Consider the following 14,915-nt stretch of genomic DNA (forward strand, 5'->3'; position numbering starts at 1 on the left):
AGACCCAGATAACTCTGGAGGAGAAAGTAAGGCTGATGACTTTGCACAGCCCTGCCTCACTTAATTCAAATTCATTTGCAAGTCATGACATCACAATCCTGATGTCATTGGTCCTCTTTGGGGACCATTACTAGGGCTTAATAAATGATTTAAATATATATATATATAGTTAAAGGAAGGAGGATAAGATCTGTGCAGTGACAGCTAAGGGTTAACAATTGCTGGAATGGGGATAATACTAATGCTGTTTGAGTGGTCTAGATTCCTGGTGGTCTAGAGGTTACTGGCTATAAGAGAGTTGTTAAGAATCTCCTTTAAATCAACTGCAGGTTTTAGGAGTGAAAGAATTCACTCATTCCCTAAATATTAGTTGCAAAATGAAAGTTTCTTATTAGATAGAAATCAGTTTAGCAAGAGACTGACTTCTATAGTGGTAGATCTATGGAAAATGGAGTTTTCCTCTGAGAATGCAGTTCTCAGTGGACAGAAGGTCCTGGCAGTAAAGGGAGCTACCAAGGTCCATCGGCAAAGGATTTTAATTGATGAAAGCTATTATATCGAGTGTCTTAGTGGGGACTGGGACAGGCTGAGCAAGTCAGACCCGGTGGGGGCTGGGACAGCCTGGCTCTCCTATTGGAGACTATTGGACACTTCAAAGGGATGCTTTTGACAAGGATTTGTAATTCAATCTGCGTCCTGGAAAGATAACTTATCTAGGGAGGCTATGCCTCAGCCAGGAGGGGCTGAGAATCTGAAAGAGATCACAGCTCAATAGGAAATACAATTTCTTAAAGGGACAACAATTGCTTCAATACAACAAAATGGGAGCATTTTGATAATTAAGCAATGATTTCACATGGGTTATCATTGCCACAAGAAGACTAGGCAGCTAATGTGAAGTTGGATCAGGCTAGAGAATCTTCTCAGGATGTATTTTCAATCAGAGACTCACCAACCATTGTGAAAATGGTGGTAGTCTAGGAAAGGGTTGATAGAATCCTTACAAGACCTTCCTCCTGGGGAGAGGAAAAGTAGTATCAGAACCAATGGAAGAATTTTGCAGATACTTTCCATTTCATATAGTTTTTGTGATTTTTTTCCACACAATAAAGATATCATATCCTCGACAACCAGTTAGAGTTGTTAACAACAACAAAAGAGTGGTTATAGACTCACTACCAATCTGGACATTGGGGTGATATTGTCATATTTTTCTGGGGGGAAAGAACATATAATTCTCTTCTTTTTTTTTTTTTTTTTTTTTTTTTGAGGAATAGCAATTACACTTTTCTTTAGTATTACACAGTGTCTGTTTTGCTTTTGCTTTAAAAAAGTGTTTTATTTTCCTTTCCCCCATTAGTATTGCCTACACCAAGAGAATTGTCTATAAGGTCTTCTAGAACAATGGCTAAAACACTTTTAGATAGTTCAAGATTTCTCTTAAAAAGAGCTTTTGCTTATGTGGATTATATCTAAGTGATGCTTTCATATTAGAAATTTGAAAATCTTATCATTATTAAAAATAGTTTTGATCTTGAGGACATCTTACCACATTTTGAGAACCTCTCTAGAAACCATGAGTTGTGATGTAATAATAGCAATATCTACCACAATTTCCCCTATCACATTCTTTGGTATAGGTTTGAACTTCCCTTCCTCCCTTTAAAGGAGAAAGAGCTATTTCTGGTATTTGATTGAGCAGAGCACTCATATACATACCTTGATGTAACTTCCTGATGACCTCTGTCCAGATTAACAAACATTTCTGATTGCTCAAAGGCATACAAAGTTCCTCCCACATGGAGACAAGACCTTTCAGACCCGGCTGATTTCTTAATACCATATGAGTCACCATACCCTCTTCTGCTGACCAGACATGTTTCCACGTGGAGATAAGTAAGACTATGTCCACCCAAGCTAAATACTGGAGTGAAACCTGTTAATTGCAAAATAACCTATAAGTGCTTCATTTCATTACAATATCCAATCTGAATCAAGTATAGGCCTGAAACAGGCTCATCCTTAATACCAGGATTTCCCCATTTCAAATATGCAATCTTTACAAAATAAGGCATCTTCCCTTTCAATTCTTGGTGATTTTGAAAAAACAAAAAACAAACAAACAAAAAAAACTAGCCACTGTCCCACCTGCAAGATTGTTTAGCCAAATACATGATAGGCCTAGTATTTGCCTTAAAAATGGTTTATAGCCCTCTGTCTCTGCCTCTCTCTACGAGCCAAGAAGATGGCAGCAGCTGGAAAAAGAGGTGGAGGAGGTTGGAAGAAGGAGGAGGTGGAAGGCCCGGAGGTACTGGGGCTGCTGGTTTTCTGCACACTCCTGGAGGTCATCAAATGCTCCCTTCACTCAGTGACAACTTCCTGTTCTGAGTCAACTGGCCAGACACTGAATTCATCCTGTCTTCTGTTGGTATTTTCTATAAAGAAGATAATTATGTCATTATGACAACAGCAAATAAAGAAAAATATAAATTCACATCCCCCCCTCCTTGTAGCAAGTGGATATGAGGAAGAAGAAAAGTCTTATAAAGGCCTACTCCAGATGAATCATTGCAACCACTGTTTAAACCAAGCAGTTGTTAATCCAGGATTGAATCTTAATGGACTATGCCATAGAAAACACATTCAGCAATATCATGAAAAAAAAAAAAAGAAACTGGTCAGAAAATAAATATTTAGGAATATTTCCTTGGGAACAGGATGAAAAAGAACATAATAACTGAAGCAGAAAAAGAAGAAAAGGAAAATTAAAACACCAAAGAGAATTCAGAGGAGATTCCTACTAAAAATATTACAGGTCAGATGACTCCCTACTATGCTGTGGGAATGGGAAATGACACTCCCTTTTAGCTTGAGATAAAATTTTATAAGATTAAGTACTATAATATATGTCATCCTGAAGCAAAATATGAAATTCTTTCAGTAGCTGAAGTTACTACTTGTGAATACAAAGTTGTCATATTGACACCTCTCCTGTGCAATCATCCTAAATATAGATTCAGATCTTGCCCAGTGCTTGACATATTTTGCCAGTTATTCCCAAGATTGACAAGGGTGAACCCTGAAACTGTAATCCTTGACTTTTGGGATGAAACTCCTCTCTGAAACTTTCCTCTGTCAGAGACCCACCTTTCAGGGCAGTTAAGTGGTTTCATTAAGATTAGCCCAGGACCACTCCCTACTTAGCTAGAACTTAAGTGGTCTCATTCAGCTGGAGATCTGGACCTGATATAATTTAAGTGGTCTCATTCAATTGGAAATCTAGGCCTGGGGGCAGTGATAACATTGAAGGAATTTCATGTAATAGAAACCCCAGTCTCAGATTTCTTATAAAAAGGCAATATTAAACTCCAAATCTTTGCAGAAGTCCTAAGTAGGAATTATGCTTTGCCAAGGGATCTTCCTCTTGGCACAGCTGCCTACCAGAATCCTTGATCACTGGGAAGAAATTCTCTTCTCAGTGATAACCTTTTGTTATTTCTCCACACAGGACCTCTTGCCACTCAGAAGTCTGTCTTCCTGGCAAAGCTGGCTTCTCAGCCAACAATAAACTTCCCTTTTGCCAATCAGACTTTTGGGGTTCCTGAATTCTTTCACTTTGTACCTGCATCGACCGAGGAAATTCCCACAACTCTCTGCACTGCCACTAATTGAGTCAAAATCACCTCATTAAGCCTCACAATCTGGTAAAGTTGGACCAGAACAAGAAGTAATGAAGAATCCTTTTTAAAAATGAAATAAAGGGGGTGGAGCCAAGATGGTGGAGAAGGCACACATGATATTCTGAGCTCTTCTCATACCCTCATTACCAATTTTTAAAATCAGCCTCAAAAATAGGGCTAGACTGGCAAGGTTCACGAAGATCGAAAATACAACTCACCAGCCAAAGACAATCTGGAATATCACCAGAAAAGGTTTGTCCTGAGTGGTGGGAGCAGACCGACACAGGACAGGAACAGAATCAGGAGCAGGGGCGGCCTCTGCAATTGTAAGGTTTACATAGAGCTCTCTGCCATAGCCTGACTGCTTTGCTTTGGTTGTGGAGTAGTGGACCAGCAGAGAAATTGGAGCCTAGGGTGGAGGGTATTCTGAGGGACACCAGAGCCTAACAGGATCTGGCTATGCCCATCCAGAACTGGAAGTGACTCAGTACAGACCATAACACAGCTCTGCAGTGGCATTCTGTAGCAAGGGGCTCTTGTTGGGGGGCAGTCACAAATCTGCATGGCAGGAGCACAGCCTGGGGCAGCCTCTCATCTGCACAGTGAGAGGGCTCGGTGTGGGGTAGTGGAATCTCCCCAGCATGACTGTGCTCCCCAGGCAGAGACACTCCCAGTGTCGTGAGGGATAGGGGACTGCTAATACTCAAATCAGGTTTTGTAGGAGGGCAATGATAATCTCACTGCTTAGCCTCCAGCCCAAAGCAGTCGTTAATCCTCACAGTGGGACTCCTCGCAGGGCACTGACATAGCCTGGCCCTTGATACCTAGGCCTAGTTACTTCCGTGTGGAGTTCTTCCCTGAGCACTCACACAGCTTGACCACTCCTTGCAGCCCATTGAGAGGACAGCTACTGTCCATATACCCATGCTTGCTCTGCAGAGGAAGCTGGTAACCTCCTTGCCCTGAAGGCAGACCCTAAAGGCTTTAAAAAAAATGAGTAAAAAAAATCAAGAGAACAATTGATAGCTTCTATGCAGAAAGAGAACGGTTTTCCAATCCTGAGGAGACTAATAGCAAACAGCCTCTGGACAATACTTCAAATAACGCTCTCCTAGAAGAGACTATTTAAAAATCTCAAAAGAGAGTTAGAAGAAAAATAGGGAAAGGAAAGAGAAGCTATGCAAGAGAGTAATAACCTCCTGAAATGTGAATTGGAAAAGGTAAACAACTTCCTGAAATGTGAATTGGAAAAGATAAAGAATTCCCAAGAAAGTAGTATTTGTAAATTGGAAAAAGAAAATAACTCACTAAAAAACAAATTTAGTGAAATGGAAAAAAATTCCATAGAGCAAAACAATTCATTTAAAAGCTCAATTGGACATTTACAAAAAAAAGTAAAAAAAACAAAACAAAAACAAAAACAAAAACAAAAACAAAAAAACTAATGAAGAAAATAACTCATTAAAAATCAGAACTGAACAAATGGAAATGAATAATTAATTGAGACACCAAGGATCAGTCAAGCAAAACCAAAAAAATGAAAAACTGGAGAAAAGTGTCAAATATCTATTTGGAAAAATGACAGATCTGGAAAATAGATCTAGGAGAGATAATCTGAGGATTATTGGACTTCACGAAAATTATGATGAAAAAAAGAGCCTAGATACTATTTTACAGGAAATCATCAAAAAGAACTGCTCAGACGTTATAGAACCAAAAGGTTAAATGAGAGTATGTGTTGAGTTATGTGTCTTAAGCTCCACAGGGTCTTCTCATCTTGTATTAGTATTCCCACCTCTACACAGGAAGGTCAATTTCACTGATTGGGAATAAGAGAGAGTTAAACCCTCGTGATGGCATTCATACTAGTCCCTATTTAAAAGAAATTGAAAGAATTCATCGAACACCTTCTGAAAAAGACCCTAAAAACAAAAAACAAAAACAACAACAAAAAAAAACTCCACAGAATATTGAGGCCAAATTTCAGAACTATCAGACTAAAGAAAAAATATTATAAGCCACCAGGAAAAAAAATTTTAATACTGAGGTGCCACAATAAGGGTCATTCAAGATCTGGCTACCTCTACATTAAAGGACCGAAGGGCCTGGAATCTAATATTCTGAAAGGCAAAAGAACTTGGAATGCAGCCAAGAATAAACTACCTAGCTAAGGTTAGCATTTTCTTCCATAGAAGAAGATGGACATTTAATGAAACAGATGAATTCCATTTGTTTCTAAGGAAAAAACCAGATCTAAACAAAAAATTCTTCATTAAAAAGGGGGAGAGGAGAAGGGAAAAGAAAAAGAGTAATAAGGGAAGGCTACAAGAAAGGGAAAGGCATTTAAAAAGAGGAGGGAAGGATACATGACGCAAGTGGGGCCCATAAGTTTAATACTGAGGAAGGAGTTAAGGGGGGGGGCAAGGAAAAAAAGCACAATCTGGGGATAATATGATGGCAGGAAATACAGCATTACTAATTTTAACTGTAAATCTGAATCGGATGAACTCTCTCATTAAGCAGAGACACATAGCAGACTGGATCACAAGTGAGATCAAAAGTTGTTTACAGGAAACACATTTAAAGCAGGGAGATATATACGGAATAAAGGTAAAAGACTGGAGTAGCATCTATTATTCTTCAGGTGAAGTAAAAAAAGCAGGGGTAGCCATCCTTATCTCAGATCAAGCAAAAGCAAAAATTGATCTAATCAAAAGAGATAAGGAAGAAAACTATATCTTGCTAAAGGATAGCATAGACAATGAAGCAATATCATTACATATATGCACCAAGTGGCATAGCATCTAACTTCCTAAAGGAGAAGTTAAGAGCATTGCAAGGAGAAATAGATAACAAAATCATAATAGTGGGAGATCTCAACTTTGCACTCTCGGAATTAGATAAATCAAACCAAAAAACAAATAAGAAAGAAATTAAAGAGGTAAATACAATATAAGAAAAATTAGGTATGATAGATCTTTGGAGACAACTGAATGATGACAGAAAGGAGTATACTTTCTTCTCAGCAGTTCATGGAACCTATACAAAAATTGACCATATATTAGGACATAAATATCTCAAAATTAAACGGAGGAAGGCAGAAATAGTAAATGCTTTATTTTAAGATCACGATGCGATAAAAAGTACATTCAACAAAAAATTAGGGATAAATAGACCAAAAAGTCATTGGAAACAAAATAATCTCATCTTAAAGAATGGTTGGTTGAAACAACAAATTAAACACACAATAATTTCACTCAAGATAATGACAATGATTAAACATCATATCAAAATTTGTGGGATGCAGGTAACATGGTAATAAGGGGAAATTTTTATATCTTTAGAGGATTACTTGAAAAAAATAGAGAAAGAGAAGATCAATTAATTGGGCTTGAAACTTAAAAAGCTAGAAAAAGACCAAATTAAAACCCCCCCAATCAAATATTGAAATTCTAAAATTAAAAAGAGAAATTAATAATATTGAAAGTAAAAAAAAAAAACTATTGAACTAATAAAACTAAGAGTTGGTTATATGAAAAAACCAATAAAATAGATAAACCATTGGTAAATCTGATTAGAAAAAGGAGAGAGGATAATCAAATTGTTAATCTTAAAAATGAAAAGTGGGAACTTTCCACCAAGAGGAAATTAGAGAAATAATAAGAAATTACTTTGACCAACTTTATGCCAATAAATTTGATAACCTAAGTGAAATGGATGACTACCTACAAAAATATAGGCTTCCCAAATTAACAGAGGAGGTAGTAAATTGCTTAAATAGTCCCATTTCAGAAAAAGAAATAGAACAAGTTGTTAATCAACTCCCTAAGAAAAAATCTCCAGGACCAGATGGATTTACATGTGAATTGTACCAAACTTTTAAAAAACAATTGGTCCCAATACTATATAAACTATTTGAAAAAATAGGGAATGAAGGAGTCCTACCAAATTCCCTTTATGACACAGATATGGTACTGATACCCAAACCAGGTAGATTGAAAACTGAGAAAGAAAACTATAGACCAATCTCCTTAATGAATATTGATGCTAAAATCTTAAATAAGATATTAGCAAAAAGACTACAGAAAGTCATCCCCAGGATAATACATCATGATCAAGCTCAATTTATACCAGGAATGCAGGGCTGGTTTAATATTAGGAAAACTATTAGTATAATTGACCATATTAATAACCAAATTAACAAAAACCATATGATCATTTCAATAGATGCAGAAAAAGAATTTCATAAAATCCAACATCCATTCCTATTAAAAACACTTGAGAGTATAGTAATAAATGGACTTTTCCTTAAAATAATCAGTAGCATCTATTTAAAACCATCAGTAAGCATCATATGTAATGGGGATAAATTCCAACCATTCCCAATAAGATCAGGAGTGAAACAAGGTTGCCCACTATCACCATTACTATTCAATATTGTATTAGAAATGCTAGCTTTGACAATAAGAGTAGAGGAAGAGATTAAAGGAATTAGAGTGGATAATGAGGAAACCAAATCATCACTCTTTACTGATGATATGATAGTATAATTAGAGAACCCCAAAGATTCTACTAAAAAAGCTATTAGAAATAATCCACACCTTTAGCAAAGTTGCAGGATACAAAATAAACCCACATAAATCATCAGCATCCTTATATGTGACTAACAAAATCAAACAGTTAAAGCTAGAAAGAGAAATTCCATTTAAAGTAACTACTGATAGTATAAAATATTTAGGAATCTATATGCCAAGGGAAAATCAGAAACTATATGAGCGAACCTACAAGACACTTTCACACAAATAAAGTCAGATCTAACCAATTGGAAAAATATTAAATGCTCTTGGATAGGGCAAGCAAATATAATAAAGATAACAATACCATCTAAACTAATCTATTTATTTAGAGCTTTTATTTAGAGCTATACCTATCAGATTCCCAAAAAACTATTTTAATGACCTAGAAAAAATAAAAACAAAAGGTCAAGAATCTCAAGGGAATTAATGAAAAAAAAATCAAATGAAGGTGGCCTAGCTGTACCAGATCTAAAATTATATTATAAAGCAGTGGTTACCAAAACCATTTGGTATTGGCTAAGAAATAGACTAGTTGATCAGTGGAATAGATTAGGTTCAAAGGACAAAATAATCAATAACTTTAATAATCTAGTGTATCACAAACCTAAGGACCCCAGCTTTTGGGAAAAGAACTCAATGTTTGACAAAAATTGCTGGGAAAATTGGAAATTAATATGGCAGAAACTAGGCTTTGACCTACACTTAACACCGTACACCAAAATCAGGTCAAAATGGATTCATGATCTAGGAATAAAGATTGAGATAATAAATAAATTAGAGGAACATAGGATAGTTTACCTCTCAGAATTGTGGAAGAGGAATGAATTTATGCCAAAAAAGAACTAGAGATCATTATTAATCACAAAATAGAAAACTTTGATTATATCAAATTGAAAAGTTTTTATACAAACAAAACTAATGCAGATAAGATTAGAAGGGAAACAAAATAAACTGAGAAAACATTTTTACAATCAAAGGTTCTGATAAAGGCCTCATTTCCAAAATATATTGAGAATAAACTCTAATTTATAATAAATCAAGCCATTCTCCAATTGATAAATGGTCAAAGGATATGAATAAACAATTCTCAGATAAAGAAATTGAAACTATTTCTAGCCATATGAAAAGATGGTCCAAGTCATTATTAATCAGAGAAATGCAAATTAAGACAACTCTGAGATACCACTACACACCTGTCAGATTGGCTAGAATGACAGGGAAAGATCATGCACAATGTTGGAGGGGATGTGGGAAAACAGGGACACTGATAAATTGTTGGTAGAATTGTGAATACATCCAGCCATTCTGGAGAGCAATTTGGAACTATGCTCAAAAAGTTATCAAACTGTGCATACCCTTTGAACCAGCAGTGTTACTTCTGGGCTTATCTCCCAAAGAGATCTTAAAGAAGGGAAAGGACCTGTATGTGCAAGAATGTTTGTGTCAGCCCTCTTTGTAGTGTCCAGAAACTGGAAACTGATGGAAGCCCATCAATTGGAGAATGGCTGAATAAATTGTGGTATATGAATATTATGGGATATTATTGTTCTGTAAGAAATGACCAACAGGATGATTTCAGAAAGGCCTGGAGAGACTTACATGAACTGACACTGAGTGAAATGAGCAGGACCAAGAGATCATTATGTACTTCAACAACAGTACTATATGATGATCAATTCTGATGAATGTGGCCATCTTCAACAATGAGATGAACCAAATCAATTCCAATAGAGCAGTAATGAACTGAACCAGCTACACGCAGCGAAAGGACTCTGGGAGATGATTATGAACCACTACATAGAATTACCAATCCCTCTATTTTTGTCCACCTGCATTTTTTATTTACTTCACAGGCTAATTATATACTATTTCAAAGTCTGATTCTTTTTGTCCAGCAAAACAACTGTTTGGACATGTATACATATATTGTATTTAATTTATACTTTAACATATTTAACACGTATTGGTCAACCTGCCATCTGGGGGTAGGGGATGGGGGGAGAAGGGGAAAAATTGGGACAAAAGGTTTGGCAATTGTAAAATTGTAAAATTACCCATGCATATAGGTAAATATAGGTAAATAAAAACTATAATTAATAAAAAAAAGAAATAAAGAAAAAGAAAAAAATGAAAGGAAGGAAAGAGAAAGAAATGTTTTCAACTAAAAAAGACAAATTAACCCCTATCCCAAAACCAGTTGCTCTTGGTAGTCATCAACTAGTCACTGTTGGAACAATACATGTCTCCAAACTGACTTTTTTTTTTAAGATAGTATTGTCATCTCTATTATATTTGCTTGTCCTATACAAGAGCACTTGAGATTTTTCCAATTGTTTAGATCTGACTTTATTTGTGTGAAAAGTGTTTTTTAGTTTTGCTCCTGATTTCCCCTTGGCAGATAGATTCCAACATATTTTATATTATTGACAGTTATTTTGTTTTTTTCTATTCTTCTATTAATTTCATAATTATAAAAGATTTTTTTGACAGTACATATATATGAGTGATTTTTTTATAACATTATCCCTTGTATTTATTTTTCCAAAATTTCCCCTCCCTCCCTCTACTCCCTCCCCTAGATGACAGGCAATTCCATACATATTACATGTGTTACAGTATAACCTAGAATCAATATATGTGTGTAAATCCAATTTTCTTGTTGCATGTTAAGAATTGGGTTCCGAAGGTATAAGTAACCTGGATAGAAAGACAGTAGTGCTAACAATTTACATTCACTTCCCAGTGTTCCTTCTCTGGGTGTAGTTGTTTCTGTCCATCATTGAACAACTGGAAGTGAGTTGGATCTTCTTTATGTTGAAGATATCCACTTCCATCAGAATATATCTTCATATATCTTCATACAGTATTGCTGTTGAAGTGTATAGTGATCTTCTGGTTCTGCTCATTTCACTCAGCATCAGTTCATGTAAGTCTCTCCACACCTCTCTGTATTCATCCTGCTGGTCATTTCTTACAGAGCAATAATATTCCATATCATTCATATACCATAATTTACCCAACCATTCTCCAATTGATGGACATCCATTCATTTCCAGTTACTAGCCACTACAAAAAGAGCTGCCACAAACATTTTGGCACATACAGGTCCCTTTCCCCTCTTTTGCATTTCTTTGGGATATAAGCCCAGTAGTAGCACTGCTGGATCAAAGGATATGCACAGTTTGATAACTTTTTGGGCATAGTTCCAAATTGCTCTCCAGAATGGTTGGATTCTTTCACAACTCCACCAACAATGCATCAGTGTCCCTGTTTTCCCACATCCCCACCAATATTCTGCATTATCTTTCCCTGTTGTTTTGTTTGACTGATTCTTGAGTTCTCAATGAATCATTCATTTCTATTTGTTCAGTCCTGATTTTTAATGAGTTATTTTCTTCATTCACATTTTTTAGTTCTTTTTGTATATGCCTAATTGAGTTTTTAAATGAATTATTTTGCTCTGTTGAATTTTTTTCCATTTCACTATTTTTTTAAGTGAGTTATTTTCTTTTTCCAAATCACAAATCCTACTTTCCTGTGATTTTTTTTAACCTTTTCTAATTCACAAATTTTGTTTCCTTGCACCTCCTGTGAATTCTTTATTTTTTCCAACTCAAATTTCAGGATGTTGTTATTCTCTATCATAGCTTCTCTTTCCCCATTTTTCTTCAAACTCTCAACTTTTTGATAGTCTCTTCTAGGAGAGGTGGGGGGTGTGATGGGAGGCAGGTATCATTCCCCTTTAGGGTGTTATCTGGAGACTCTCTGCTATTAGCTTCTTCGGGGTTGGATACCTGCTCTTTCTCTGTATAGAAGGTGTCAATCGTTCTCTTCAGCTTCTTACTCATTGTTAAAAATCTGTGGGGGTCTGCCCTTGGGGTAAGAAATTCATTTCTTAGCTTCCTCCCAGACCGGATGGATACAACAATCCTGTGCCTGAGCTAAGAGAGAGCTCTGGGAGAGAGTTCCCCTCCCCCCTCCCTGGAAATGCCTTAGAGGTGGTTAGCATTGCTGCAGCTTCAAGGAGTGCCCAATGAAGGATCCTGCTGTGTGGCCTAGCAACTTCCCTGAGGTTTAAGGCTGAACAGTGAAAACATCACAAACCCCAGCCAAAGCCTCTTGTGGGGCCATGGATATTAGCAGCTTATGTGAAAAGCCCCTGCGCTCAAACTGGAAGTGTCTGCTCGGCAACCATGGTCCCTACTTCAAAGGTTCCACTTCTCTGGGAGTTCTGCTTCTCTGGGAATTTCGCTGCTGCTAGAATTCCACTGCCTCAGGCTGAGCCTAACACTATGTGGATTAGAGGCTGCCTCGGGCTGTGTCTCCTGCTGTTCAGGCTCTCAACTACCCCAAGGAGAAGCCCTGGGCAGCAGAAGGCGGCTGCACAGCCATGCCGAGATTGGTGTTAGGTCACTTTGGGATTTAGGATCTGGCTTTATATTTTAAAGTAGCTTGATTTCTCTTCTGCTGTTTTAGGATCTGGCTTTATATTTTAAAGTAGCTTGATTTCTCTTCTGCTGTTTTATAAGCAGAGAAGAGCTATCAGCCTGTGCCAGATTCCTCTATTTCAGTGGCTTCTCTGATCCCAGAGTTCTCCCCAGCCCGATCAGCACAGTGTGCTAGTACCTAATCCTGTCTATGCTGATCTTTTTTTCCTCCCCTCAGAACCGACCTTTTCTGTTGAAATTCCAGATTCTCTTCAGCTGGTAAGTTGTTCTTCTAATCCTTGTAGTTTTTATCAGTCCAGTGTTATTTTTGAGGCTGATTTAACTAGTTGGTATTGAGGGAAGAATGGAGCTTACAAATTCGCGTGTATCTTCTCCACCATCTTGGCTCCGCCCCCCCGATGACCATCTTATAAAGGAATTTCTTAGGGGCTCTTACTATTTTCATCAAGGTGTATATTGATAGAAACATGAATTTTGTTATGGAAACCATGTACATTAGTACCATGAGGATAAAGAAAGTGGAAAAACATCTGTGATTGTGGGAACATGGAACAAAGAAGAGCATAATGAATGAGCAAAGACTACTAGAACCTTTCTCCTCTGAGATGATGGTACACAAATAATTAGGATGGTATCACATTTTTTGTGGGAATGGAGATATTTGTGATTTACTTCTTCTCTCAAACCCCACTGAACTAATTGGTGATTTCTTCTTTGAACTACTATTTCAGGAAAACCATCATGTTTCCAACTCCAATTCTTCAAAGCTCTCTTCTACAGTTTCATAATAGCAGGTCTGTCAGTGGTCAGAGGAAAGGGAGGTGGAAAGGAAGAGAAAGCAATTCCTTTCTGCTGCTTTACTCACAATTTCTAGTTGCTTTCACTGACTAATTATGACAGCACTGGTTATATCATTAGTCCCATTTCAACTAACTTCAACCCTTTGAGATGTTAAAAAAAAAGACTTCAAGAGATATAATTTCTGGGTAATTAATCATTTTATTAATAATGCCAGAATTTTTCATAAAAGATCAGTGACTCTCTTAAATGCAAAAGAAAATCATGGCTGCCCAAGCTTGTGGCAGGATGGGTCTATGGCAATCAATTCTTAATAGGGTAACAATGAGAGAATAAATATTATAATGCTGGGCTGAGGCTGTTATGTCAAAGAGAGACTCTTCCTATATCAGGCCACCTGCAATCTTAAGCTATCTATTCAAAGAATTTATCATCCTATGGATGGTGTCCCAACAAGAACATTTTTAAAAGTTAATTCAATCTCATCATCTAGAAACTAAACTTTTGAAATTAGGATTTTGGGAGGGGGAAGAGAGGGGTGGAGCATATGGGGAACTTTGGATCTCCCCTGATCACTAGCTATTAATAATAATTTCTGTTGCTTTGTGCTCTAACTCAAAGGCTTAATCCTCCTTGTCACTTCAGTCTCTACTTTATCTCTCTGGTTGGAATGCTCAGGAAAGCTGCTCTTAAAGTGAGATGAAACTTATGTTTAAAAAAAAAAGCATATAAATATTCAGGATAAAGGAGAAGTAAACATAAGGGAGAAATCAGGATAAACAAATGGGAAAAAATTTTGGTTTATATTAGTATTCCATGTTTATTAAGAGATAAAAATCTTTAGAAAATTTCACTGTACTATATTCCAAATGACCATATTCCAAAAGTTCTTTAAGTCAGTTGCTCTTAATCTTGAACACATGAAGTGAACTCTCAGCCACACTAGTTAATGCTCATCTTATACAATTCATAAAATATGACTTAAAGCATGGAATCTTAGAAGTGGGAGATCTTAGTTCATAATTTAGACATCATTTAATCCCAAATCCTCATTTTTGTGGAGAGTAGAACTGAGGTTCAGGAAGGCAAAGTTGCATAGTGTAGAATCTAGATCTCCATAAATCAAGTTTAATGTTTAAGGGTTTTTTTTTTCTATTATGCTTTAATTGTTCTGAACTGACTTCCCTAAAACTTTCTACGATATATGCATATTTTAAAATATCTTTCTGGGGGAAGCTAGATGGTGCATTATATAGAGTGCCTGTCCTGAATTAATGAGAACCTGAGTTCAAATCCAGTCTACCTGTGTGACCTGGGCAAGTCAGTTAACCCCAATTGCCTCAGAAAAAAAATTTTTTTTAAATCTTTCTCCATCTTAGTTTGAAATAATACATAATATATAATATATTAAT

General features: G+C 36.5%; 1 pseudogene; it reads left to right on the forward strand.

Annotated features, from left to right (window-relative positions):
- The first annotated feature begins 2,199 nt into the window (after positions 1–2,199).
- LOC141550367 (endoplasmic reticulum lectin 1 pseudogene) lies at positions 2,200–13,493 on the forward strand (annotated as a pseudogene).
- Positions 13,494–14,915: the final 1,422 nt, after the last annotated feature.

The sequence above is a fragment of the Sminthopsis crassicaudata genome, chromosome 1 (genome assembly GCF_048593235.1).
Source record: "Sminthopsis crassicaudata isolate SCR6 chromosome 1, ASM4859323v1, whole genome shotgun sequence".
NCBI lineage: Eukaryota > Metazoa > Chordata > Mammalia > Dasyuromorphia > Dasyuridae > Sminthopsis > Sminthopsis crassicaudata.